General features: G+C 36.5%; 1 protein-coding gene and 1 long non-coding RNA gene across 17 annotated transcripts in view; both read right to left on the bottom strand.

The window, feature by feature from the left end:
* TMEM117 (transmembrane protein 117) overlaps positions 1-26765 on the bottom strand; it is a 536620-nt gene that overhangs the window by 326654 nt on the left and 183201 nt on the right. The gene's annotated exons all lie outside the window — the stretch shown is intronic.
* LOC309608879 lies at positions 1000-25491 on the bottom strand. Its single transcript, XR_014233142.1, has 2 exons — positions 10239-25491; positions 1000-9910 (listed from the first exon to the last, which is right to left on the bottom strand). It is a non-coding gene; the product is annotated as an uncharacterized lncRNA (long non-coding RNA).

Here is a 26765-nt window from a genome sequence, read left to right as displayed (position 1 = left end):
CATGGCTTTAAGGAAAAACCTCCACCCAAACTATTTAATTTTGGCTTGACTTCCGAAGTTTGTCATCATCTCTTTTTAGCGAATCACCTCATGCTCTGTGGTTTTCTTTTTTGATCCAGCAAACCATAGGTCTCTCTTCAGAATTGCTTCTCAGTAATCTCTTCAAGGAGATCCCCAAGAGGCCCATAAATTCAACTTGACATGCAAACATATTAAGAATCTAAGAATCCCCCAAACGCATGAAGTTTTTCCCCTAAGAAACAATTTTAAACTTCCCTCCTTCCATCCGATTAATGCCATATTTGAAAGGAGCAAGCCTATCCATTTACAGCCTCTTTGTTGGTTGCCCCTGGCAACCACCGTTAGGCACTTTCTTCCTTCAGAGTCATGCATCCTTTACAACATCAGAAAATTGCATATAATTTTAATTGGCCTTATTACATCTCCCAAGGATGAAATGGAGTAAGAACCATGTACAGAGTGAAGAAATAAAACCAGGAGTGACAAGTTTTTATCCTCTTTAACTGCATAGAAACTTTATTTTTTCAACTGGCAAGTCTACTGAGGTTCCTTTGAGCAGTAAGGTTGCATATTGAAAAGCAAACTGGCATTGCTAATAAAATATTCAAGGTTATGCAGAGACTAAAAACTGTCAGTGAGGGATTTAATGGATTTTCAACATTCTTTCACACTCCTAAAAATTTCTTCTTGCTTCAAAATAGAAATAATTCTATATTGAAGAAATACTAATGTACAGTCCTCATGTTTTAGTAAAGAAAACCATAAAAGATTCTTGGAGACAGTATTTGAAGTCTGAGTCTCTTTACGGGTTCTGAGAGCGGTCACTTTCTGTCGGAGGTGGGACCTCATTGTTTCAGTTTCAGCTAAATATTCTGACTGTTCAAGTGAGAAGACATCACGCAGCTCCAACAGCAGGGGCACTGCACCGTCTTATGCATGAGGTGGAGAGTTAATGCTTTTTAAAAACAAAGTGTTAAAATTATATTTTTAGGATTACATCTTAAGGTCCTTTTATAAACTGGATCTAGAATCACGATTATCCCACCATTACGGCCACAGGTAAACTTCGGGACATTCTTTCCATTTCAGTAACCACTTGCAGTTTTTTGTCACGGCATTTATCAAATAAGATTCTCTAGAGGGAGAAACATATTGGCCCAGCTCATCTTTTCTTGCTCAGCCACGGACCATAAGTCACTAAGTAAGTACCGCTTAGCTGTCGCATGTCAGGGGACTCCCATACTCCAATCAGCTGTGGTCCAGGGCAGATTCAGACAATTTGGTTAGAACCATGACTCCCAGGTCCATCCCTTCAGTGGGAACTTTAAACATGAACGTTCCTCTTAGGAGGGACAATGGGTAGAGAAAATGCCATGAAACATTTAATATAGCCCGTAAGAGAAAAATACTGAAGTAGTTAATGGGGGGATTAACCACATTTGGATTATTCCACAAAGGGTAGAGTCTCAGAGACAAAAAAATGGAGATATTTTATAGATGATATGGACACCTATATAGATACTTTAATTAGATGCCCTAAGACATATACATTTCATTAGTGGGACTTTCTCCTTTAAGAAAACTGACATACGCCCTCCTGATACAATTTGAAGCAAGCATATAGACCTTCTTACTTAAATATATCCCTAGACTTTATTCATTTCTACTCCAGATGGCAACATTGCTAGAAAAATTTATAAAACTAATGCAATGGCATTGAAAACTATCTGTCTCTGCTGCTTGGCAATCATTTTATTCATTTGTTCACTCAGATGGGCCAAAACACTTGCCTTCCTCAAGCCCAACATTCAACCGTGCTTCCTCACGCCTATTTTTGAGTCCATCTAATCTCACTGTACCTTTGATCTCTTGCTCTCTACTACTTCCTTCATCTACCCCATAAATTTATTAATTCAACTATTCTAATCTTAAAGTGATATAAAACAGCCATAACAAATTAAATGCTTATGACTATGAGCCTTCCTCCTTATGAAGTGACTATCTCAGTAATTCACCAACACTGATATAAATCTTACAAGAAAAAACAACTAATAGTACCAAGTATATGTTGAATTTTGTAGTTTTACTGAAATGTGTGAGGATAACAGAAGGTGTCATGTCATACAACATATAAATTTTCACTAAAAAAAATCTCCATTAAACACATCTCTACCTCAGTCTCTTTCCTTGACCCCAGCCACTATATCTTGCCTGGAAATCCTCCCACTAGAAAGAGCTGAGACCAACCCTTCCTCTTTCTCCCTCATTTATCTTTCAGAGTAAAACTTTTTTGCTTCAATATAAAACATAGCTCAGCCAAGCTCCTGCAGCTTCCTCTCAATCATCTTCTCAGAAAAGTTCTTCCCATCTTGCAAAGATATTCTCATATGAGTTGCTAAGAGGATAAAATGCTCTCCATATCATTACCCAAAACCCTCCTCTGACCTCAGACACCAAAGGCCTACTATCATATTTCTCTTTTGCACTGCCCAATTTCCCCAGAGAATATAGGACCTCTGCCTCTGATTTTTAACCATGAACTCCTCCTTAATTCCCATGCAGTGAAACTTTTCCACTCTCAATTGAAACTATTTTCTTGACCTTCACCAAAGATCTCTTAACTACCAAAGCCAATGGGTTTGTCTAATTTTCTTTTCTGTGTATCTTCTCAGAACCACTTAAAACCTTCCTTTATGAGCTCTTGCCTTGGGGATGTAATCATAAAAGCAGAGCTTGAAGTCAGATAATCCTTGGTGTAAATCCAACTTTGCCACTTAAAAACTGCATGGATGATCTGATTTAAATAACCAAAACCGCCCCTTCTGTTCTGGAATTTGGCGACAGTTGGGTTGTTATAAAAATAAAGTGAGTTAAAGTCACCATACAGTGACTGAACCTAGTAGGAGCTAAGTCACCCCCCCCACCAGCACACTTGACAATCCTCTCTGTTCTCCTTTCTCCTTTTCACTCAGTGACCATTCTTTTATCTTTTACTGGTTTTGCCTCCTCCGATCTGCTACATGTTAGCATATGCCAAAGTTAGTCAAGACCTTGTACTTTCCCCTCTTGGTCCTGTCCTCCTCCTCTTCTTCATCTTCTTGTTAGCCTCTCTCTTTTTCTCTCTCTCTCCCCCTCCCTCCATCCATTCATCCCTCCCTCTCTGTATGTCTCTATGTGTGTGTCTCTCTCTGTATCTCTGTGTATGTCTCTGAAAACTCACCAACTCTATGGCTTTGACATAGACAGCCCTAAACTTTCTCCTGTTACTCCTTCTTCTCTTAAAATCTCCTATGTCTAAAAATGAATCATCTTCTTATCTCTGAAAACAGCTCCCCTGCAGACAAACTTTTCTCTATAAATGTTGCTACTGTTCTAGCAAGTAAAATTGTTCAACAACTTCCCAGTGCCTAGAAGACAAAGTCCACAGTCTTCTGGGCATATCATGCTGAACCCTCTGCCATCAGCCTCCAGCCTCAGCTGTTCCTCCACTGACCCTCAGAAACACCAAGTGAACCCCCACTGCTCAGCCTTTGCTCTTGCAGGTCCTCTTGTCTAGAATAATCTCTGCATTTCCCCCAACTTTAACTTACATTCCAAGTCCCTTCAAAGACTAGACTATGTTCTGCCTCTCCCTTGATTCTTCTTCAGTTGTTCCAACTTTCCCCCTGAATGACTGCACTGGTTGTTGTTGATACCATACCTTTTGCACCTCACATGAGTTTCCTTACATATTTTGGTAAAGGAAAAGATGGGTAATGCTACAAGAGAAGAAAAATGAAATATATATGAAGTCTCTCAGATATTCTAGTCACTGGGCTAGAAGCTTTCACTAATCCTCTCAATACTCCTAAGAGGTAGATACTATTGTTGCATGTGTAATTGTCCCAGGGCTAAGGGCCTCTCTATTAGTCATATTTGGAAATCATTTGATGATACTCACTTTCTCATTTTTTGTTTCAATTTCCCAAGGTACTTGGGATAGTCTATGCCTAAAATGTGTCATAACAGAATTATACAGCTACATATAAGCTATTTTCACTATGTTCTTCATATTGAGGCTGTCACCATTTAGCTGAGTGAGAGGATGGGTCTCTAACTTTAGTCCATAAAGCTGTCACTATGATCCTCATGGACAATTTACAGTTGACATGCCCATAGGCATGTTAAGAAGAAGTACATATAAATGTCATAGTCAAATACTTGGTGGCAATTTTTTCTGCTTTTTCTGTTGCTATAATTTTAATGAGCACAGTGCAAGTTCTCATGTGGGACTTGCAATCCATTAGAGAAGGTTGCTGTATACACTATGTAGGTACTTGCCTGTCACGGAGTGATTTGCTGACAAAATGAAAATTATGCCTTATTTCTTCAATGTGACAAGAGGTAAAATGGTGCAAACTTTTGTAAATGACTTACAAAATGATGCCATAACCCATTTACACTGTTTTTTAAAGTAAGGACCTCCCCAAACAGAAAGAGTCCGATTATCATGTGTTTTTGAACTACTGCAATACATTTGCTAGCACAAAGGTAGGCAGAATTGTCTCAGAAGATGAGCTTCTCTCCTTATAACAGTGGGGACTCTGAAAAAAAAGTGATATATAATTCTTTCACATTTATTTATTTATACATTTTGGCTTTATCTTAAAGAGATTTTGATAAAGTGACAAGAAGGTGGGTGTCAATAAGCCATTTGTTTATAAATGTATCTGTTATTCTAATTTCCTTCTAAACTGTAGATGCTCTGAATAAACTAAAATACATTCTTTCCTTCTTTAGTTCATACAACTGATTTCTCTGATCTGCAAAGTTGACAGAGGAAAATGTACAAAATACATTGACAATACAGTGAACCAAAAAAAAAGCTGAAGAAAAGGTTTAAAAGCAGAATCCATATGAGTCTACAACAGCTTCATATCCACAACCCCAGTTTACTGCGATAACTGTATGTGCATTACAGGAACCACTTCCCTGCTAAAGAAGAAACACTTTTTAGAATGAATGTATCTCTGTGGATTTTTTTGAAAATCACCATGACAACTTTTACTCCTTCAGTATATGAATTTAACTGCTTGAAACAATGTAAAGGAAGAAGTATCCCGAAAATAAGATCCACTGTTTTGTTCGTCTTTAAATGGATAGTGGAGAAAAATACAAAAACCCAAGAAAATGATTACATTGGTATTCACAGCATAGCAAAACTGATCCAGGTAATATCACCTACCAATGCCTTCCTGGGTAACACCTGGTGAAATAGCTTTCTATTGTGATTATAGGAGATCATGTTCAGCGAGAAAATATAGGTTTCAGATTTTGTCATACTGATTTGACTATCTCTTGTTGTATAAGTGAGCTTTCACTTTTTGACTAGAGGCTGCTGAGATTCTTAGCGAATATATTATTTTGAGCAAGTTAAATTATCCAGTATCTGATGTCAATAACAAGTATGATGATTGTTCCAGAAAAGAGCACCTCTATTTCCTACAACTCTATATTGTTGGTTTTCTCCAAATTAAATACTGAATAAAAATAAATAATGAAACACAGCTGCTTTCAAATGGCTTCTTATCAACATAACTGGAATGAAAGAAATGTTTCAGCAATGACTTATTTTTACATAGAATAACCTTGGTTAAATAAAATTGGAAAAGCCGGTGAAATCCTGATATTGTGAACTGCAGCCTATATAGGTGCTGGATAGACCAGATTCAGTCACCAGTGCTTAAAATACAGACACCATTTAATGCAAAACAAGTCAGTTTCATGCAAGCTTTGTTATCCAATTTTATCCTGACATATAGTTTATATTTTTATTTTTAGATAAATAAACCAAGGAACAGAGAAATATATGGTTTCCCCCACAGTCACACAGCTTATCAATGGCAGGATTAGGCCCAGAGCCTAGATCTCTAAATACTTTGAATAGTGTTCTTCAGGTTGTCCTCAATAATTTAAATGCAATTGACATATTTTTGGACAAATCTTCAGTTTTCTAAACTGTCAGCTGGCCATACAGTTTCTAGCCTTTTATCCAAAACACATAATCATAGCACTGACTTTTTACAGCAAATTTTCTCTCAGAACTTCTGTGACATTTTCTGCCACCATATGCTAACTTAGAGGAGAAAATCTTTTACTCTTTCAGAGACACGAGTAGTGTATATAGTGTATACACAAAGCAGTTTGTGTTTGGGGAGTTCACAAAGCAGTTATTCGATTATATCCCTTGTTTTCTCCTGAGACCACTTATTCCCCCTCTGGTCTGTCATTATCTTGTGTATTTGCAGATTATTTGCCTCCTACTAGAAGTTCCTTAAGAACAAGGCTTATATCTCTGTCTTATTTAGGCATGAATCTCCAGAACTTCAGGACCATAACTGGCACATAGTAGGTGACCAAGAAATTTTTTGTTGAATCAGTGATTCATTCAGAAGACACTCTTACCACCTTGGTGATTTAGACACACAGCTTACTTTTCTAATGGGGTCAGGGAATCACACCACACAGCCACTGCCTTAGGTTTAACACTTCAAAGTAAAATATAAATTTTTAAGCTACAGAAATGGAAGAGAACCATCATATAAAGTAATTTCCTTCAAAACTCCTAGGCACAAATAGGTCGAGGTCTCTGGCTTTCTCTCAGAGAGTCCGAGATAACTCATAGGCATGAGACTTTCTTTGATCAAGCTCCGGCATCCTTTCCTCCACCCTGCACATAGGCACCTGCTCATGTCTGCTCTGTATGTAACAGCTTGTGCCGGCCTTAAGTGCAACCCAAGCCTCACTTCACGCTCGGCTCATTAAACCTTCAGGTGACCTAAACGAGGCTGCTACTTCTCTATCCTTGAAACCGTGATGTAGGCTCCACTTATAGCTCCACTTTCTGAAGGCAATTTTCCCCAAACGTCAAATTTGTGGCTTTCTTCTTGCCTTTGATTCCTGGATTAAGGAATCTGGAAAGGTAATATGTGTCACTCACAGAGTCTGAACCAGACTGCCCGGTTTAAATTGTGAGGATCCACCACTTATAGCTAAGGAAACGTGAGCAAGTTATAAAACCTCTCTGTATCTCAGTTTCTTGGTCTTCGAAACTGGGATAAGAATACAGCCTGTCCCATAAAGGTATTATGAAGACTTGAAATTGTGTGAAATACATGTGCTATATATATTCATATTTATACTTATTCACACACACATCACTCAGCACAGTGCCCGGTACATAGTGTTAGTTGTTATCCGGCTGAATGGACGACCTATTGTTCATTTTTCCACCTGTGTCGTGCGCTTTTCCACAGATGTCTGAGTATAAATCTATGTTAAAATACAAAAGAGGCAGTCAAGCTCAAGTCCCTGTTATCTGCTAAAGTTGCCACACACCTTTTCAAAGCTGTATTCTAACACCCACAACTGCTATTAACATTCCAAAATTCCTTCCAACTCTCTGTGCAAGTAAGTGTAATTAAGACTTTAAAATACTTAATCTCTAGGAAAAAAGATTAAAATATAAGCTAAAATGTTAGTTTCACAAATGAGAAAGTTTTTATTGGAAACACGTTTCCCAATATGGTATAAACAGGTAGTTTGAGAACTGAGGTTTAAAAGGGGTGGCAATATCCTCATTCCCTGATCCTGGGAAAAAAATGAGTGGGACATTTAAAAAAACAATTTTTAAATTTATTTAAAAATGCTTATGAATGTGTATATATGTATATATCTTGTAATTCCACGTCTTACAGTTTATCCTAGAATCCTGACTGCTACAAATTTAGATGTATGAATCACATTATGACTTTGTTTTAAAGAATAAAAGGCTGGAAACAAGCTGCTAACTAAAGAATGTCACTGGCCACGTGGTTCTACACAAATCAAGTCACTAGCCACTGCAGTTGCTGACCCTCAACACACCCTGAAAGGAGTTCACGGTGGAGATCAGGAATGAGGCACTCTGTGCTCTGGGAAAACTGGCAGAACAGTTCTTCAGATAGATATTTTCAGGAGAAAATTTTTATGAACCTGATTCTTGCATCTTCCCATACTTAGAAAAGCACTAAAATCATTAACTAAGATATCTATTTCTCATGACTAGCAGCAACATTCTACTGGCATGTGTGCATGGTTGAATGGACCCCCTTCACCAAAATCACATTTATACTGACCTCCCCCCTTACCTCTTTGCAACAGTTTCTGAGAGCTACCTGACAGGCTGTCTCCTGGGCTACAGTCCTCACTAAGACACTGAATAAACTCGTCTCACAGCTTTTACATTGTGTGTTTTCTTTCAGTCAACAAAGCCAAAAGTATAATAATAGGTTATACAATTTTTGGATTAAACAGGCGATAAATTGCTCTAAGAGTTTAATAATTAAATTGTATAAAATATTAAAGATGTGGAAATGATTATAATATACATGAAAAAACAGGAACAAGTACAGTAGGATAAAATTTTTGCTCAAAGAGCATGTGTATATACCTTATTTAAAGTAAATTTATACAGCACTCAATATGTTTCAGACACTGTTCTAAACACTTTACAAACATTAACTAATTTAATATTCATATCTACCCTATAAGAAAGGTGTTATTATTGTTACCACTTTACAGATGGGGAATATCAAGCACAGAGAGGGAAGCAAATCCTCCTGATGTCACACACTTAGGAAGTGGACATGCCAGGATTTGATCTCAAGGGTTCTGCTCCAGAGTCCATGCTCTTATTCACTAAATTTTTTTCCTAAGATTGATTTTTGACTATCAATATTTTAAATTTTTCTACAGTGAATTTGTATTATTTTTAGGAAAACGTTCCCAACAGCTAAATGTTTATTCTTCACCAAAGTGTGTATTTATTTTCATGAAAAAAAAGTCATAGGTATAAATAATCAGTAGAGATATAAAAAGTTTTTATTTAATACAGGTTTATCTAATTTGAATTTTCCTGTCTCTGCTTAACAAAATAAAAAGCTTCCTGCTAACTTTTTAAAATTTGTACCACAAATTTATACTTGCCTTATTCTAAGTTGCTTTCTATGTTAACAGTATGAATTTGAATCATACAATTGTCTATCTATTATAAATAAAGTAATAAATATGTTACTGAACCAGGTTTGATTTGCCTGATGTACAGCAGGCCAAACCTCTGAGATGCCTAGGTTTGCAGCTAAGAGAGGGTTTATTCACAAGGCAGCCAAGCCAGGAGATAGAACGAGTCTCAGATCTGCCTCCCTGAAAGTGAGGGGCTAGGGGTATTTATGGGATAAAGAATAAAGAAGCGGGGTGGTCTAAAGTGTGGGGAATGTGGGGAGCGTGGGGAAAGGTGATTGGGAAAAGGTGTGGTAATTGTCATTCTGTGCAGGTGTAACTAAGATATAGGCCTCTAACATGTCCAAAAATAAAGGCGCTTAGCAAGACCTGAGGGCGGGGTTTTCACCCCCCTGACTTCAAAAGGTCACTGAGCGGACTCTTGCGCATGCCCAGCTTGGAGGGTCAGAAGTCCTATCCAGTCTTAACCAGCTCAGTTCAAACTAGACATAGCTGACTCCAAGGTCCTGGAAAATAACTCAGGCAAACATCTAATTATGTAGGCGATGTGCCCTTTTGAGGACATGCAATTCTTCTGTAGCAACCATTAAAACAACCTTGATTAGTGATGGCAGATGAAATGGATTTGTTTAATTATCACCCTTGATTTCATATGAAGCTCTCTGCTAAATATCTGAGTAGAGTTAACACAGGTTAGCTTATGGTGTGGCTGGTCTGCAGACTATGCTGGTATTTGGGGGCATGGACATTTTTTGGAGAACAGGGTAAGTCTACCTCAACAGTCTTATTGTTATCTAAAATATCATTCATCACACGACCTAACTCATAAGCTTAAAAGCTAATGGAGGGGCTTCCCTGGTGGCGCAGTGGTTGAGAATCTGCCTGCTAATGCAGGGGACACGGGTTCGAGCCCTGGTCTGGGAAGATCCCACATGCCACGGAGCAACTGGGCCCGTGAGCCACAACTACTGAGCCTGCGCGTCTGGAGCCTGTGCCCCGCAACAGGAGGGGCCGCGATAGTGAAAGGCCCGCGCACCGCGATGAAGAGCGGCCCCCACTTGCCGCAACTAGAGAAAGCCCTCACACGAAAACTAAGAGACCCAACACAGCCATAAATAAATAAATAAATAAATAAATAAATAAAGTATTAAAAAAAAAAAAAAAAGCTAATGGAAAACTGTGCTCCAAGTGATAACAGATACTTCTGATCTTTAAAACATATTTTGCAAAGAATTCCAAATTTTCCTAATTCTATTTATGCCATCTTTTGTGAAATATGACATATGGTTTTTAAGATAACCTCTCCATGCAGATTTTCACAATTATCATAACCAACGCTTTGACACAGTTCAGTTGAATTTCAAAACTGATTGTTCATATATTCAGGGAGATTTGCAAGAAAATCAATTTCCAGATGCTGGAAAAGAGCAGCCTTTTGAGAAGTCTCAATATGACCCCAAGGCGTTCTTCAAAGTCAAAGCATTTTAGTTTTCTCAGACATCTTTGAAAATTTACAAATTACCAGATAAATTATTCCTCTCTAATCCTTGATTAAGATTTACAGGCACAAAGATTCTTTCTAAATACAAACCTTTCAAAATAGGAAAATATCCTTCTCAATATATGCTTTGGTACCCAGGGGATCTCCATTCAAATTGGTCCACCAAAGGTAAGACCTTCATGGTGTTTACAGCAAACATTAAAAATATGTCACTAGTTATCAGGGATGCCATTTTTCAACAAGTGCTTTGATTTGCATCATTTCCTTTCACTCATGATTACAAAATTCCAAGAACATTTAAAATTATCTCACCCAAATTTAAAGGTCATACTTGTCTTATATGAACTAACATTTACATCAGAATAGTTATGTTGCACTTTCACTGTTAACAGGATATTAAATGGGATTCTTCTGTCTCACTTTTGGCTGGGACCTTAAACAGTAGGTACCAATCACTCCCAAATTTCAAGGTGGTGGTGTAATAAAAAAAAATATATTGATCTTTGTCCCAGGTTCCAGACAAAAATCTTCAGAAATTCTTGGGTTTCCTAAGTCTCTTTGTTTTCCATACAAGCCACTCTGGATGATACCAAAGTTTACGCTTGCGAAGTGACGCACGGTGGTGAGAGGGAGGGGTGGAGTGTGGCCAGGTAGCTTCTGGAAGGAAAGGCTGGTTGCCAGAGAAACCAACCACAGGATTAGAAAGTTAGAACTTTCAGCTCCACACCCCAACCTCCAGGGAGGGAAAGGGGACTAGAAATTGAATTCAATAATGCTGCCAATGAATTACTCAACCATGCCTGTGAAATAAAACCTAGAGAATAACTCTTAACACTGAGGCTTGGAGATCTTCCTGGTTGGAGAACATACTGATGTGCTGGGTAGGTGATGTGCCTGGAGGGTGCATGGAAGCTCTGCTCAGGACTCTTCTAGAACTTGCTACCCTAAGTATCTATCTGGCTGCTCATTTGTATCCTTTATAATAAAATAGTCTTTGTAAGTATAGTCCTTTCCTGAGTTCTGTGTCATTCTAGTATATTTTCAAACATGAAGGAGGATTGTGGAAACTCCTGAATTTGTACCCAAGTTGGACGGAAGTGCAGGCAGCATTGGAATGGAGGACTTGCAGCTAGTATCTGAAACGAGAACTGTCATGTGGAACTCAGACCCTTAACCTGTAGGGTGTGTGCTAACTAGGGTAGTTAGGAATTGAATTGAATTGAATTGAATTGTAGGATGCCCAGTTTGTGTCAGAGACCTCTAAAGAAACCTTACAAAGGAGGTGATCAAGAACCTTCTACAACCCTGACCTGAATACCCACATCTGAGGCTGGAGAGACTGAGAGGAGAGGCTGGAAATTATAAGAGCTCTTGGTATTCCTGACAGTTAAGGAGTGATGTTCTTGAACAATAAGCCCTGGGAAAGCAATATCAGAGAGATTCATATGTGTCTTTAGAACTAAGATGATACACTCAGCTGGTATGTGGTCTACACCTGAGAAATCTAACAAGGAAGAGACTCTGGCTGGCTACCTGACCCAACACCCTTGACCAGAGTGGTCCCTGCACTGGGGACAGGCCACAGTTGCAGAATGAGTTGAGCTAAAGTGTTTGTGACTCTTTGCCCTGGGTCAGGGATGGGCCACATTTCAGAGGGCCAACAAGAGTTTTCTTAGATTCTAGCCAATGGAGAGACCATTCTGGAAAATGAGGGTGGAACCAGAATTGATAGTCAAAGAGATCCACATCAAGGGAACTAGGAGGGAGAAATTCCCAGCTATGCTACATGAGGATTTCCAAAGAATTCACAAAAGCACCTACGACTGCCTGGAAAGTGCCAGCAAAGCTCACCATGACAGTTACAGTCAACTATGACTTTTTCAACCCCTTACCTCTTGGCCCTTCCCTTGCTGGAGGAGCCAGAGGCAGCCTAGAAAATTGGGAAAAGAAATCAGAGTGCCAGGTGATGAAATAAATAGGCCAACCATTGCAAGCAGTCAGCCTGAAGCAGCCTGAGTCAGAAGGAAAGGGGCTTTCACTAAGCACATTGGGAAGTTTGATTACTGCCCCTGACTGTACTGAGCCTACTTCAAGGGGGACTAGAAGTAGCCACGTGAATTTATTTTTACATAAAAGATGCCAGAGAAGTCATGTGATATGGCCTTTATTTCATCAAAGGGGATTGGAAAGGGTGAACAAGTCCCACAGAACCGTTGCAAAAAAAAATGCCTCGAACATTTTGAAGAAAACCAATCATTCAATGAGATAAATATCTTCCTATAACTTTACCAGCATTGCTAGTATTTATTGAGTTTTATTATGTGCCATGCACATTTAATCTACATGATCACTCTGTGAACTATGGTTACTATTATTTTCATCTTTATATTTGATAAGGAAACTGAAACTTGGGAAAACGAAGTAACTTACCAATATTCCACATCTACTTAGGGGTAGAGCTGGTATCTGAATCCACATCGTTTTGACATCAGTGATGGTGCCATTAATTAATGTATCATGTTAGCTTGCCAACTGAATGTAGGTTTTTAAAAACATATTGCCAAAATGGATAATGCTGATTAAGTCCAAATGATTTCTTTTAAAGTTGCTACTACATACTCAGGTTCAACTGTTTCTCCATTTACTTGAATAATAAATGGGGTGCATGTGGGACACGGCCATTCAGGGACTAATGCCCCCACATTGTCCCCATCTCTGTCTCACCATTGCTCCCATTCACACAGTTGTTATTTACCATTTTATGCATCTCAACTTCTTTACTAGGATGATATGATTTGCATTGTCAAACAACTTGATCATGGAAAATCTAAATAATGCCCCTAAATGGTTACCTGATTTACCACTTGACAGGAGGGGAAATATGTAATGAAAGAATACATAATGCTCAATTTTCCTCTTACAACATTAGCCCTGCCAGAGCCTAGTTTTACAATAATTTTTAATTATATTCCCCCAGGCTTCCAGTATATTTTATTATTCATTTCTTCCTGAGAAATGAAAAGAGGTTTGACATTTCTTGCATATATATATAGCATGGTTTTTGCTACTGTTGTTCATTAGAACAAATGTAGATATTATCTATTATTATCATCATCATCATCATTATTATTATTATCCTCCCTCCAGCATCAAATTGCCATAGCTATTGTGAATTAGGGGGGAGGGCTTGCAACACCTCTGACATTCCACAGGATTTATCATATTTTGAGACTGCAAGTTCCCCTCAGGATATCTAGGGCATCCATGTGTATGTCTATGTACATTTCTTTCACCATTCCAGAGCTCCCCACCCTGAACTTTATATGCAGCCTGCGACACACTTGGGAATCCTTCAAAATGAATGACTCCACAGTATATAACACATAAAAGGATTATTATTGTTGTCTTCAATTATCTCAAATCCCAAGGATCGTAATAAATGAAGGCTCAGGAATAATGAAATAATAAATTTTCATTTAGAAGAAGTAGCAATCTGAATATCCTTAATACATACCATCACTCTCACTCCTAAACTTTCCAGAACATGGGTGATATTGCCCTTGAATGTCCTCAGGGCTGTCAGTAAGATTAAATCTTCACTCTTTACTGATGTAAATTCTTAACTCAAGGGAATATAAGACATTCTTTGTGAAACAAAAGGTGACAGATTAAAAATGGTTTAAGAAATCACTCTTTAGAACTATATTATTAGCAAGAGATCTCTGAATGGTTCTCTTACCAGATTGATAGTTCCTTGAGATCATGTACCTAGCAAGTACGATGCCTCAAAATATGCTTGTGCCATCAATATTAGATTTGTAAAAGATTTTAAAGGAGAGACAGAAACAGATTCAGAGAGACAGGGGCAAAGGGCTGGGAGAGACAACCAGGAAAGAGATTCATCTACAAATCAACTTTTCAGTACCTAGAGTCTGCTAGGTAGACTGACCTGTTTTACATTCTGACCTGCTGTAGCTGCCATTTGGAAAGTCCCACCCAGCAAACAAAGACTGTGGTCTGGGTTGCCCAACTATCCAGCAGCTTGTTTCCCTACAGAGCTCCTAGCTTTCCAGTGGTGCCACCACACCTCACTTCCCTTCATTCTGCAGTAGAACTGTGAATTAATGATTGCTGTGCCTTATCTGTCCCTCCACCCCCCTGGTTAACCAAATATTGACTGTAGTTAACTTTTCTGTAACATTTGCCAAATAAAACAAAGCTTTATTATTCACTGAGCAGTGGTCATTACTTGCTCTGGAAAGTTTTTTATTTGCAAGGTGGCAAAATCTTAAGTTAATTCATTGGCCTTTCTTTCCAACTGAAAAGCCCATTAACCCAGGCTTTCATTTCACAGGAGGGCACAAATGATTATGTTTGATGTCACGTTTCTTAAATGGTTTGACTGTATTTAAATTTTGTTTCAGTTTTCTTTGTTTTCAATAGTCTTAAAAATATTTTATAAATTTTGCACACGTTTTGATTAATCCTTAAAAATATTAAAAAATTAGGTATTTCCTAATCTGAATCCCACAATAATAATTTGTAAAACTATAATCATTTATTTTTATTTAATTCTTCAAATTATATTCTGAATATGTGTCATGGGTAAAAATCATTTTTACAGGCAATTTGAAATTTTAGATTAATGATTTTGTAGAGTAATAAAAAAGTCATTATTTTATTCATGAATACATATAAACTTGTCTATTGGTACTCACACATAACATCACATGCAAAGAAATAAACACATGTATAGGGGCTAACTGAGGGATTCTTCAACCACCATTAAAATTAGGATGGAATTATTCATTGTTTAATATATATTTTCTAATACTGTCCATTCAAATATCAGTACTGTGCCAAGAGCTGTAAAGAATATAAAGACAAACATCATTACATCATTAAACGCCACTCCTACAAAATACTGATTTGTTGTAATACTGTTTCTGAAAGTGTTATTTTTTTCCATAAAGAAACACCCCAAATGATGTGTGTTTATATCTCCTATGCTTTGAATGTTAATATGCTCACACCCATTGACAGCTAGTGTGACAAATACACTTTGCATGGTTTTGGCCAATTGGTATTACTCTACCAAGCTAAAAATTTTCTTAACCAATGTGCATACTACCTTGCTAGGAGTTGAACATGCTTTGAAATATTTATTGTTCATTTAACTGTTTTGCCCTGTATTTGTGTGCAATGAAAACAGTTTTAATCCATAAGAGCTGAAAAAAAAAAGATTTGCAAGTGACATTACACACCAAAATTTGTCAGATTCTGCTAATACTGTTGTAGAAATGTATAGGAATGTGTATAGCCTTTAATGTATATAAAAGAAAAAAGCTGTAAATTAATGACTTAAATATCCTCTCAAAAAGTTATAAAACAGTAAAATAAATATGAATAAAGTGGAAAAAGAAAATTAACATATGTTAGAGAAGAAATTAAAGAAATAGAAAACAAAGAAAAATTAGAGAGGATCAACACAGCCAAATGTTGGGTCTTTGGAATGACTATAAAACTGATAATCCCTTGGAAAGACCAATCAAGAATAAAAGAGAAAAAGCAAAGGTAATAATGTTAGGAATAAAAAGGGACATCATTATAAAAATCTATAAATATTAAAATCATAAGACTATTAGAACATTTATGATAATGAATTTGAAAATGTAAATAAAATTAATACACTTCTAGAACAGTACAACAAAACTGACATAAGGGAAAAAAATTTTCAACAGTCTTATAACTACTAACGAAATTAAATCTGTAATTAAAATTTTTTTCCCAACAAAATTTCAAGCCTAGATACTTTCATTGGGAACTACCACTAGCATTTAGAGAAAAAAAATAAAGCCATCTTTATACAAACTCTTCCAGAGAAGAGGTAAAAAGGGAAATTTTCTCAACTTATTTTGGGTCAGCATAACCTTGATACTAAATTCTGATAAGAAATTGATGCAAAAGGAAAATTAGAAGTCAGTTTCACCTGTGGACATAAACGCAAATATCCTAAACAAAATATCAGCCAACCATATCCAGTAAAACATATAATGAATGGAACACTGATCAATTTGGGATTTTTCCCTGAAGGCCTAGCACTTTGGGTTTTATAGTCAATAATCATGTAAGGGATTGGAGACAAAGCCTATGGACTATGAAAATTAGCTAGTAAAACTATAGACTCCTGAATAAAGTAAGAATTTTGAAAAAGTAATACCCTCTACAAAATAATGAACTAGAAAATAAAATACACCCTACAGAAAGGAATGAGAGGAAAAAAGTGTACTTGTCTTGAATACAGATGGAGGTGAGGGATTTGGAGACTGAATTCACAATATTTGTGTGGTCAAAAAAAAACTCAAGCTGAGATACTGATATCAAGTAATCCAAGGCCGCTAGGGGCTATAGTTATGCATGAAGCAAACTCAAATTCTCTCAGCAGTAAAGCACTTTAAATGCAAAGCTCAAAAAATTCCATGGATTCTAAGTTCAAGTGTATATATTATACTAACATGAGGAAATAAACAACCAGAATACAGAAATAGCAGGAAACAACAACAAAATCAGGCAAAAATTGTTGAAATTATATTCAGCATGTAATCTAATATACAATAACTATGTTTAATGATATTTGAAGAAAGTTTTTGCAAAGATTTTAAGAGATTATTAAAAATAGGTGAATAAACCACAGCAGATTTCCTCTCAAAAAACTAATAGAATTTTAGGAACCGAAAGCTATAATTATAAATGTGAAGAAAAATGAATAGGCTAAAAGGAAAATTATATGTAGCTGAAAGGAGAATTAGTGAAATGGAGTATAAATATGAAGATGTTACTCAGAGGTAGTAAAGAAACTTAGTGTGGTCAGAGAACACTGCTTGCATGATACAGATTCTGTGAAGTTTTCTGAGACTTGCTTTATAGCTGACCTATTAAATGGCCAATTTTTGTAAATATTCCATGTGATTTGAGAATATTATATATTCTTACATTATTCAATGGAGTGATCTGTTTTCCTCCAGTAGATCAAGTATCTAATTATATTGTTCACATACATTTATTTTTTCGGTGTACTTATTTTTCCATGTCTCCTTTTACTTCTGTTAATCATTGTTCTCTGTATTTTGATGCTATGTTATTAGGTATGTGACAAAATACTCCTGGCAAGTTTAACATTTTTTGCTACATAGTATATGATCATCTCAATAGATACAGAATAATCATATCATAAAATTTAACACCCACTCATGGAAAAAGGAAACAAATTCTTATCTAACTATGAATAAAAGAAAACTTTTTGTCTAACTAAGAAGATATCAAAAAGAAACAAAATCTTAAATCACTCATTGAAAATCAGAAGCAAGACGTTTTCCCTTACCACTAAGATTTAATATTGTACTGGAGGTTCATGTCAATGCAATAACAGAACAATAAGATATAAAATATGTAAGGATTGGAAGTGAAGAAATAAAACTGTCATTATTTACAGATCATAGGATTGTCTACAAAGAAACCTAGGAAAATGTACATATAAATTATTCAAATTATGAACAGATTTTACCCAGTTTGCCAGATATAAGGACATTACATAAAACTTAAATGTATTCCTATACACCAACAAAAAAAAAGTGTTAGAAAACTTAATTTCATAAAGCGAGAAAAGATATTTAGAATAGTCACACAAAACAGAAAGAACCTAGACAGTGGTATTCTGGAGTTGGTATATACAGCTTGCAAAAACTCATTGTTAAATTTTCAAGAATTGTGCAAGCCAATTGTTAAGCAAAGCCATTGTTAAAAATTAAATTATATAAATGTACAATTAAATACTCAGTTATGTTATTAAATTTTACAATTATTTGTATAGCTGATTCACTTTGTCATACAGCAGAAACTAACACACCATTGTAAAGCAATTATACTCCAATAAAGATGTTAAAAAAATTTTTACAATTATCTATGACCTTGAGTTTATTTACATCTATTGTTTCTGTTTGGTGGGAATACTATAATTGTGTACTACTTCACATCTCTTCCCAACTCTGCATTCACATTAGTAGCTTGAAATTGGCCATGGTAGGATAATTTACACCATGGAAATTAGCAAACTCTACCAATCATTCCCCTTCTCCCCTACCCCAGAAGACCTATTGTTAAACATTTACCAACATATCACTGAACCATGGAATAAACCTCTCAAAAGATGTTAAAGATCTTCATGGAGGATATTATAAAAATTAATTTATTGAGTACCTACTGTGTACCAGGAACTAGTCCAGGAAGTAACTAAACAGATAAAAATCTGCTCTCACTTATATCAAGGAGAAACAATATGTAATACAGGGTTAAACACTATGGGAGTAAAATAAAAGCATTGCAGGAGAGGACAGGGGTTATAATTTTAAGTAGGCTGGACAGGGAAGACCTCACTGAGAAGAAGAAAATTAAAGAACAGAATAAAGAGAGGAAAAAACTAAACAAATGGAAAAAAGCAACACATTCACATGTTACAACCCCAAAATTTGAAACATAGAATTTCACCACAAATTTATCTATACGTGGATTGTGGTACCAATAAAAATCCCAAAAGTTTTTGGTAGAACTTGATAATCTAATTCAAAAATTTACAAGAAAAAGCAAAGGTCCAAGAATAGTCAAGACTTCTGATGAAGAGCAAGGTTGAGAGCTTTTATTTTATTAATAATTTATTATAAAGTTATAGTAACTAAGATAACATGGCATTAGCAGAGAGTCAAAATAAGAGTCCAGAAACAAATCCTCACAAATTTGGAAAATTCATACATGCCAGAGATAGCATTAAAGATTGGCTGGGAAGGGCAGTGGGTACCTAGTATAACTAGTGCTTAGACGAAGAGGTATTCTTATTTAAAAACAAAATGAGCAAACAAAGAAAATTGGATCTATATCTCACACCATACATAAAAATTAATTTCAAATGTAATAAGAACTTAAATGTGAAAAAAAAAGCTTTAACACAGACATAGAGAATGAACTTGAGGACATGGGGAGGGGGAAGAGTAAGCTGGGATGAAGTGAGAGAGTGGCATGGACTTATATATACTACCAAAGTAAAATAGACAGCTAGTGGGAAGCAGTCGCATAGCACAGGGAGATCAGCTCAGTGCTGTGTGACCACCTAGAGGGGTGGGATAGTGACGGTGGGAGGGAGATGCCGGAGGGAGGAGATATGGGGATATATGTATATGTATGGCTGATTCACTTTGTTATAAAGCAGAAACTAACAAACCACTGTAAATCAATTATACTCCAATAAAGATGTTTAAAAAAAAGAAAGCTTTAAAATATACAGAAGAAGACACGAGAATATCTTCATGATCTAAGTTTACAGAGGATTTCTTAAACAAGAAATATAAACACATAATCTGTGGAGAAAAATAGTTAATGAACTCAACTACATTAAAATTAAGAACTTTTTTGTTCATCAAAAGAACAACCAACAAAGTGAAAACCGAACCACAATAAAATTATATGACAACTGGGATTTGCTTGATGGATGGGGAGTGGATTGTGGGTCGAGATACAGATGAAACAAGAGTAACCACATACTGAGGAGGAAATTGATACTGTTGTTGCCAGACAATGGTTACCTGGGCTCAGGGCACAATCCTCTCCACTTTTGTGTGTTTGAAACGTTTCATAATAAAAGATCTAAAAGGCCACAAATTTGAAGAAATTATTAATGTCACGTATACCTAGAAAAAAAGATTAACCTCCAAAGCATTTGAAGACCTCCTAAAAATTTTAATAAAAAAAATAAAGAATTCAATCACAAAAAAAGGGTGGGGGCAAGAGACATGAAAATTTTCCACAGAAGAACATGAGATATCAATAAGCATAAAAAGAGACACTCAACTCCATCTACAGTCAAGGAAATTAAAATTAAAACTCCAAGCAGATGTCATATTATACCTACCAGGTGGGCAAAAACTTAAAAGTATGATGAGAATGTGAATAAATAAGAACTGATCTACAGCTGATAGAAGTGTAAATTGGAACAGTCAATTTGGAGAATAATTTGCTCTTATCTAACAAAGTGGAGATGCCCATAACCTACAACTTACAATTTGACTCCTACTAATATTTGCTATCTGTACATATCTACACAAAGAGACATGTAAAAGAATATTCTTATCAACAATGTTTGAAATGGCAAAAACTGCAAACAACCAAAATTTCCACTAAGAACAGAAAGGACAAATTATGTGTGGTATTTTCCTTCAATGTGATACAGCACTGAAAATGAATAAACCTTAGTCATGAACAGCAATATACATCTCAGACAAAATAAGTTGAGTGAAGAAAAGCAAGTCTTGGAAACATACATTATTCATATTAAGTTCCAGAAATGCAAAAATAAATAGTATATTCATTTAAATGCATTCATATGTGATAAAATATGAAGAAAAGCAAATGATTATAAACACAAAATTCATTATGGAAATTTCCCCAGCACAGGGAGTAGGGGGAAGGGGGTGCCCAGAGAGTGTGTCAGGATGTCGCTAAGGTCCTTGTGCTTAAGCAGAGTGGTGAGTAGAGGATTGTTCCTTTCATTATTATTCTTTAAACTTGCAAACATTTTATATACTCTGCTACATGATATGTTCTATAATACCTATATTGATTCTAGAAAGAGTAATATATATAGCAATTTTGGTGGGAGAGTTGTTCTCACTGCAAGGTGAGAAGATAATCTCTTTTTTTTTAAATTGAGGTATAGTTGTTTTACCATACTGTGTTAGTTTCTACTGTACAGTGAAGTGAGTCAGTCATATGTATACATATATCCCCTCTTTTTTGGATTTCCTTCCCATTTAGGTCACCACAGAGCACTGAGTAGAGTTTCCTGTGCTTTACAGGAGGTTCTCATTAGTTACCTATTTTATATATAGTAGCAATACTGTATATATGTCAATCCCAATTTCCCAATTCATCCCACCACCACCCCTTTCCCCCTTGGTATCCATACCTTTGTTCTCTATGTCTGTGTCTCTATTACTGCTTTGTAAATAAGATCGTCTATACCAATTTTTTCAGATTCCACATATATGCGTTAATATACAATATTAGTTTTACTCTTTCTGACTTCCCTCTGTATGAGTCTCTACGTCCATCCACGTCTCTACAAATGACACAGTTTTGTTCCTTTTATATGGCTGAGTAATATTCTATTGTATATATGTGCCACATCTTCTTTATCCATTCCTCTGTCGATGGGCATTCAGGTTGCTTCCATGACCTGGCTATTGTAAATAGTGCTGCAATGAACATTGTGGTACATGACACTTTCTGAATTATGGTTTTCTCTGGGTATACGTGCAGTAGTGAGATTGCACTAAGGAAGCTCCATACTGTTTTCCATAGTGGCTGTATCAATTTACATTTGCACCAACAGTGCAAGAGCATTCCCTTTTGTCTGCACTCTGTCCAGCATTAATTGTTTCTAGATTTTCTGAGGACAGCCATTCTGACCAGTGTGAAGTGATACCTCATTATAGTTTTGATTTGCATTTCTCTAATAATTAGTGACACTGAGGATCTTTTCCTGTGCCTCTTGGCCATCTGTAGGTGTTCTTTGGAGAAATGTCTATTTAGGTCTTTGCCCATTTTTTGATTGGGTTGTTTGTTTTTATTTTGATATTGAGCTGCATAAGCTGCATGTATATTTTGGAAATTAATCCTCTGTCAGTGGCTTCATTTGCAAATATTTTCTCCCATTCTGAGGGTTGTCTTTTCATCTTGTTTATGGTTTCCTTTGTTGTGAAAAAGCTTTTAAGTTTAATTAGGTCCCATTTATTTATTTTTGTTTTTATTCTAATTACTCTAGGAGGTGGGTCAGAAAAGATCTTGCTGTGATTTATGTCAAAGAGTGTTCTTCCTATGTTTTCCTCTAAGAGTTTTATAGTGTCTGGTCTTACATTTAGGTCTTTAATCCATTTTGAGTTTAATTCTGTGTATCATGTTAGGGAGTGTTCTAATTTCATTCTTTTACATGTAGCTATCCAGTTTTCCCAGCACAACTTATTGAAGAGGGTGTCTTTTCTCCTTGTATATTCTTGCCTCCTTTGTCAAAGATAAGGTGACTGTAGGTACGTGGGTTTATCTCTGGACTTACTATCCTGTCCCATTGATCTATATTTCTGTTTTTGTGCCAGTACCATACTGTCTTGATTACTGTAGCTCTGTAGTATAGTCTGAAGTCAGGGAGCCTGATTTCTCCACCTCTGTTTAGCTTTCTCAAGATTACTTTTGCTATTCGAGGTCTTTTGTGTTTCCATACAAATTGTAAAATTTTTTGTTCTAGTTCTGTGAAAAATGCCATTGGCAATTTGATAGGGATTACATTGAATCTGTAGATTGTTTTGGGTACTATAGTCATTTTCACAATACTGAGTCTTTCAATCCAAGAACATGGTACATCTCTCCATCTGTTTGTGTCATCTTTTATTTCTTTCATCACTGTCTTACAGTTTTCTGAGTACAGGTCATTTACCTCCTTAGATAGGTTTATTCCTAGGTATTTTATTCTTTTTGTTGCAGTGGTGAATGGGATTATTTTCTTAATTTCTCTCTCTGATATTTTGTTGTTAGTGTATAGGAATGTAAGAAATTTCTGTGAATTAATTTTGTATCCTGAAACTTTACCAAATTCATTGATTAGCTCTAGTAGTTTTCTGGTGGCATCTTTAGGATTTTCTATGTATAGTGTCATGTCCTTTGTGAACAGTGACAGTTTTCCTTCTTCTTTTCCAATTTGTATTCTTTTATTTCTTTTTCTCCTCTTCCAAGCCTACAACTTCCAAAACTATGTTGAATAATAGTGGCAAGAGTGGACATCCTTGGTTGGTTCCTGATCTTAGAGAAAATGCTTTCAGTTTTTCACCATTGAGAAGGAGGTTTGCTGTGGGTTTGTCATATATGGCCTTTATTATGTTGAGGTAAGTTCCCTCTATGCCCACTTTCTGGAGAGTGTTTATAATAAATGGGTGTGGAATTTTGTCAAAAGCTTGTTCTGCATCTATTGAGATGATCATATGGTTTTTATTCTTTAATTTCTTAATATGGTGTATCACACTGATTGATTTGCATATGTTGAAGAATCCTTGCATTCCTGGGATAAACCCCACTTGATCGTGGTGTATGATCCTTTTAACGTGCTGTTGGATTCTGTTTGCTAGTATTTTGTTGAGGATTTTGTGTCTATGTTCATAAGTGATATTGGTCTGTAATTTCTTTTTATGACATCTTTGTCTGGTTTCGGTATCAGGGTGATGGTGGCCTCATAGAATGAGTTTGAGAGTGTTCCTTCCTCTGCAGTTTTTTGGAAGAGTTTAAGAAGGATAGGTATTAGCTCTTCTCTAAATATTCGATTGAATTCGGCTGTGAAGCCATCTGGTTCTGGGCTTTTGTTTGTTGGAAGGATTTTTTAAATTATTTATTTATTTATTTATTTTTGGCTGTGTTGGGTCTTCGTTTCTGTGCGAGGGTTTTCTCCAGTTGCGGCAAGCGGGGGCCGCTCTTCATCACGGTGTGCGGGTCTCTCACTATCATGGCCTCTCTTGTTGCGGAGCACAAGCTCCAGATGCGCAGGCTCAGTAGTTGTGGCTCACAGGCCTAGTTGCTCCGCGGCATGTGGGATCTTCCCAGACCAGGGCTCAAACCCGTGTCCCCTGCATCGGCAGGCAGATTCTCAACCACTGCGCCACCAGGGAAGCCCCTGTTGGAAGGTTTTTAATCACAGTCTCAATTTCTGTGCTTGTGATTGGTCTATTTATATTTTCGGTTTTTTCCTGTTCTGTATTGGAAGGTTATAGCTTTCTAAGAAATTCTCCATTTCTTCCAGGTTGTCCATTTTATTGGCATATAGTTGCTTGAGTTGTCTTATGATCCTTTGTATTTCTTCTTTTTTTTTTTTTAGAACTTATTTATTTATTTATTTTCTCTCTCTTTTTTTTTTTAAACATCTTTATTGAAGTATAATTGCCTTACAATAGTGTGTTAGCTTCTGCTTTATAACAAAGTGAATCAGTTATACATATACAATATGTTCCCATTTCTCTTCCCTCTTGCATCTCCCTCCCTCCCCCCCTCCCCATCCCACCCCTCTAGGTGGTCACAAAGCACCGAGCTGATCTCCCTGTGCTATGCGGCTGCTTCCCACTAGCTATCTATTTTACATTTGGTAGTGTATATATGTCCATGACACTCTCTTACCCTGTCACATCTCACCCCACCCCCTCCCCATATCCTCAAGTCCATTCTCTAGTAGGTCTGTGTCTTTATTCCCGTCTTGCCACTAGGTTCTTCATGGCCTTTTTTTTTTTTTTTTTCCTTAGATTCCGTATATATGTGTTAGCATACTGTATTTGTTTTTCTCTTTCTGACTTACTTCACTCTGTATGACAGACTCTAACTCCATCCACCTCATTACAAATACCTCCATTTCATTTCTTTTTATGGCTGAGTAATATTCCATTGTATATATGTGCCACATCTTCTTTATCCATTCGTCTGTCGATGGACATTTAGGTTGCTTCCAGGTCCTGGCTATTGTAAATAGAGCTGCAATGAACATTGTGGTACATGACACTTTTTGACCTATGGTTTTCTCAGGGTATATGCCCAGTAGTGGGATTGCTGGGTCGTATGGTAGTTCTATTTGTAGTTTTTTAAGGAACCTCCATACTGTTCTCCATAGTGGCTGTATCAATTTACATTCCCACCAACAGTGCAAGAGTGTTCCCTTTCCTCCACACCCTCTCCAGCATTTATTGTTTCTAGAGTTTTTGATGATGGCCATTCTGACCGGTGTGAGATGATATCTCATTGTAGTTTTGATTTGCATTTCTCTAATGATTAATGATGTTGAGCATTCTTTCATGTGTCTGTAGGCCATCTGTATATCTTCGTTGGAGAAATGTCTATTTAGGTCTTCTGCCCATTTTTGGATTGGGTTGTTCGTTTTTATGTTATTGAGCTGCATGAGCTGCTTGTAAATCTTGGAGATTAATCCTTTGTCAGTTGCTTCATTTGCAAATATTTTCTCCCATTCTAAGGGTTGTCTTTTGGTCTTGTTTATGGTTTCCTTTGCTGTGCAAAAGCTTTTAAGTTTCATTAGGTCCCATTTGTTTATTTTTGTTCTTATTTCCATTTCTCTGGGAGCTGGGTCAAAAAGAATCTTGCTGTGATGTATGTCATAGAGTGTTCTGCCTATGTTTTCCTCTAAGAGTTTGATAGTGTCTGGCCTTACACTTAGGTCTTTAATCCATTTGGAGTTTATTTTTGTGCATGGTGTCAGGGAGTGTTCTAATTTCATACTTTTACATGTACCTGTCCAATTTTCCCAGCACCACTTATTGAAGAGGCTGTCTTTTCTCCACTGTATATGCTTGCCTCCTTTATCAAAGATAAGGTGACCATATGTGTGTGGGTTTATCTCTGGGCTTTCTATCCTGTTCCATTGATCTATATTTCTGTTTTTGTGCCAGTACCAAACTGTCTTGATTACTGAAGCTTTGTAGTATAGTCTGAAGTCAGGGACCCTGATTCCCCCAGCTCCATTTTTTGTTCTCAAGATTGCTTTGGCTATTCGGGGTCTTTTGTGTTTCCATACAAATTGTGAAATTTTTTGTTCTAGTTCTGTGAAAAATGCCAGTGGTAGTTTGATAGGGATTGCATTGAATCTGTAGATTGCTTTGGGTAGTAGAGTCATTTTCACAATGTTCATTCTTCCAATCCAGGAACATGGTATATCTCTCCATCTATTTGTATCATCTTTAATTTCTTTCATCAGTGTCTTATAATTTTCTGCATACAGGTCTTTTGTCTCCTTAGGTAGGTTTATTCCTAGATATCTTATTCTTTTTGTTGCAATGGTAAACGGGAGTGTTTTCTTAATTTCACTTTCAGATTTTTCGTCATTAGTGTATAGAAATGCAAGAGATTTCTGTGCATTAATTTTGTATCCTGCTACTTTACCAAATTCATTGATTAGCTCTAGGAGTTTTCTGGTAGCCTCTTTAGGATTCTCTATGTATAGTATCATGTCATCTGCAAATAGTGACAGCTTTACTTCTTCTTTTCCGATTTGGATTCCTTTTATTTCTTTGTCTTCTCTGATTGCTGTGGCTAACACTTCCAAAACTATGTTGAATAATAGTGG

The sequence above is a fragment of the Balaenoptera borealis genome, assembly GCF_965194805.1.
Source record: "Balaenoptera borealis genome assembly, chromosome: 13".
Lineage (NCBI taxonomy): Eukaryota > Metazoa > Chordata > Mammalia > Artiodactyla > Balaenopteridae > Balaenoptera > Balaenoptera borealis.
The sequence above is the reverse complement of the archived record's forward strand: the minus strand, read 5'-3'. Positions and strand labels throughout refer to the sequence as shown.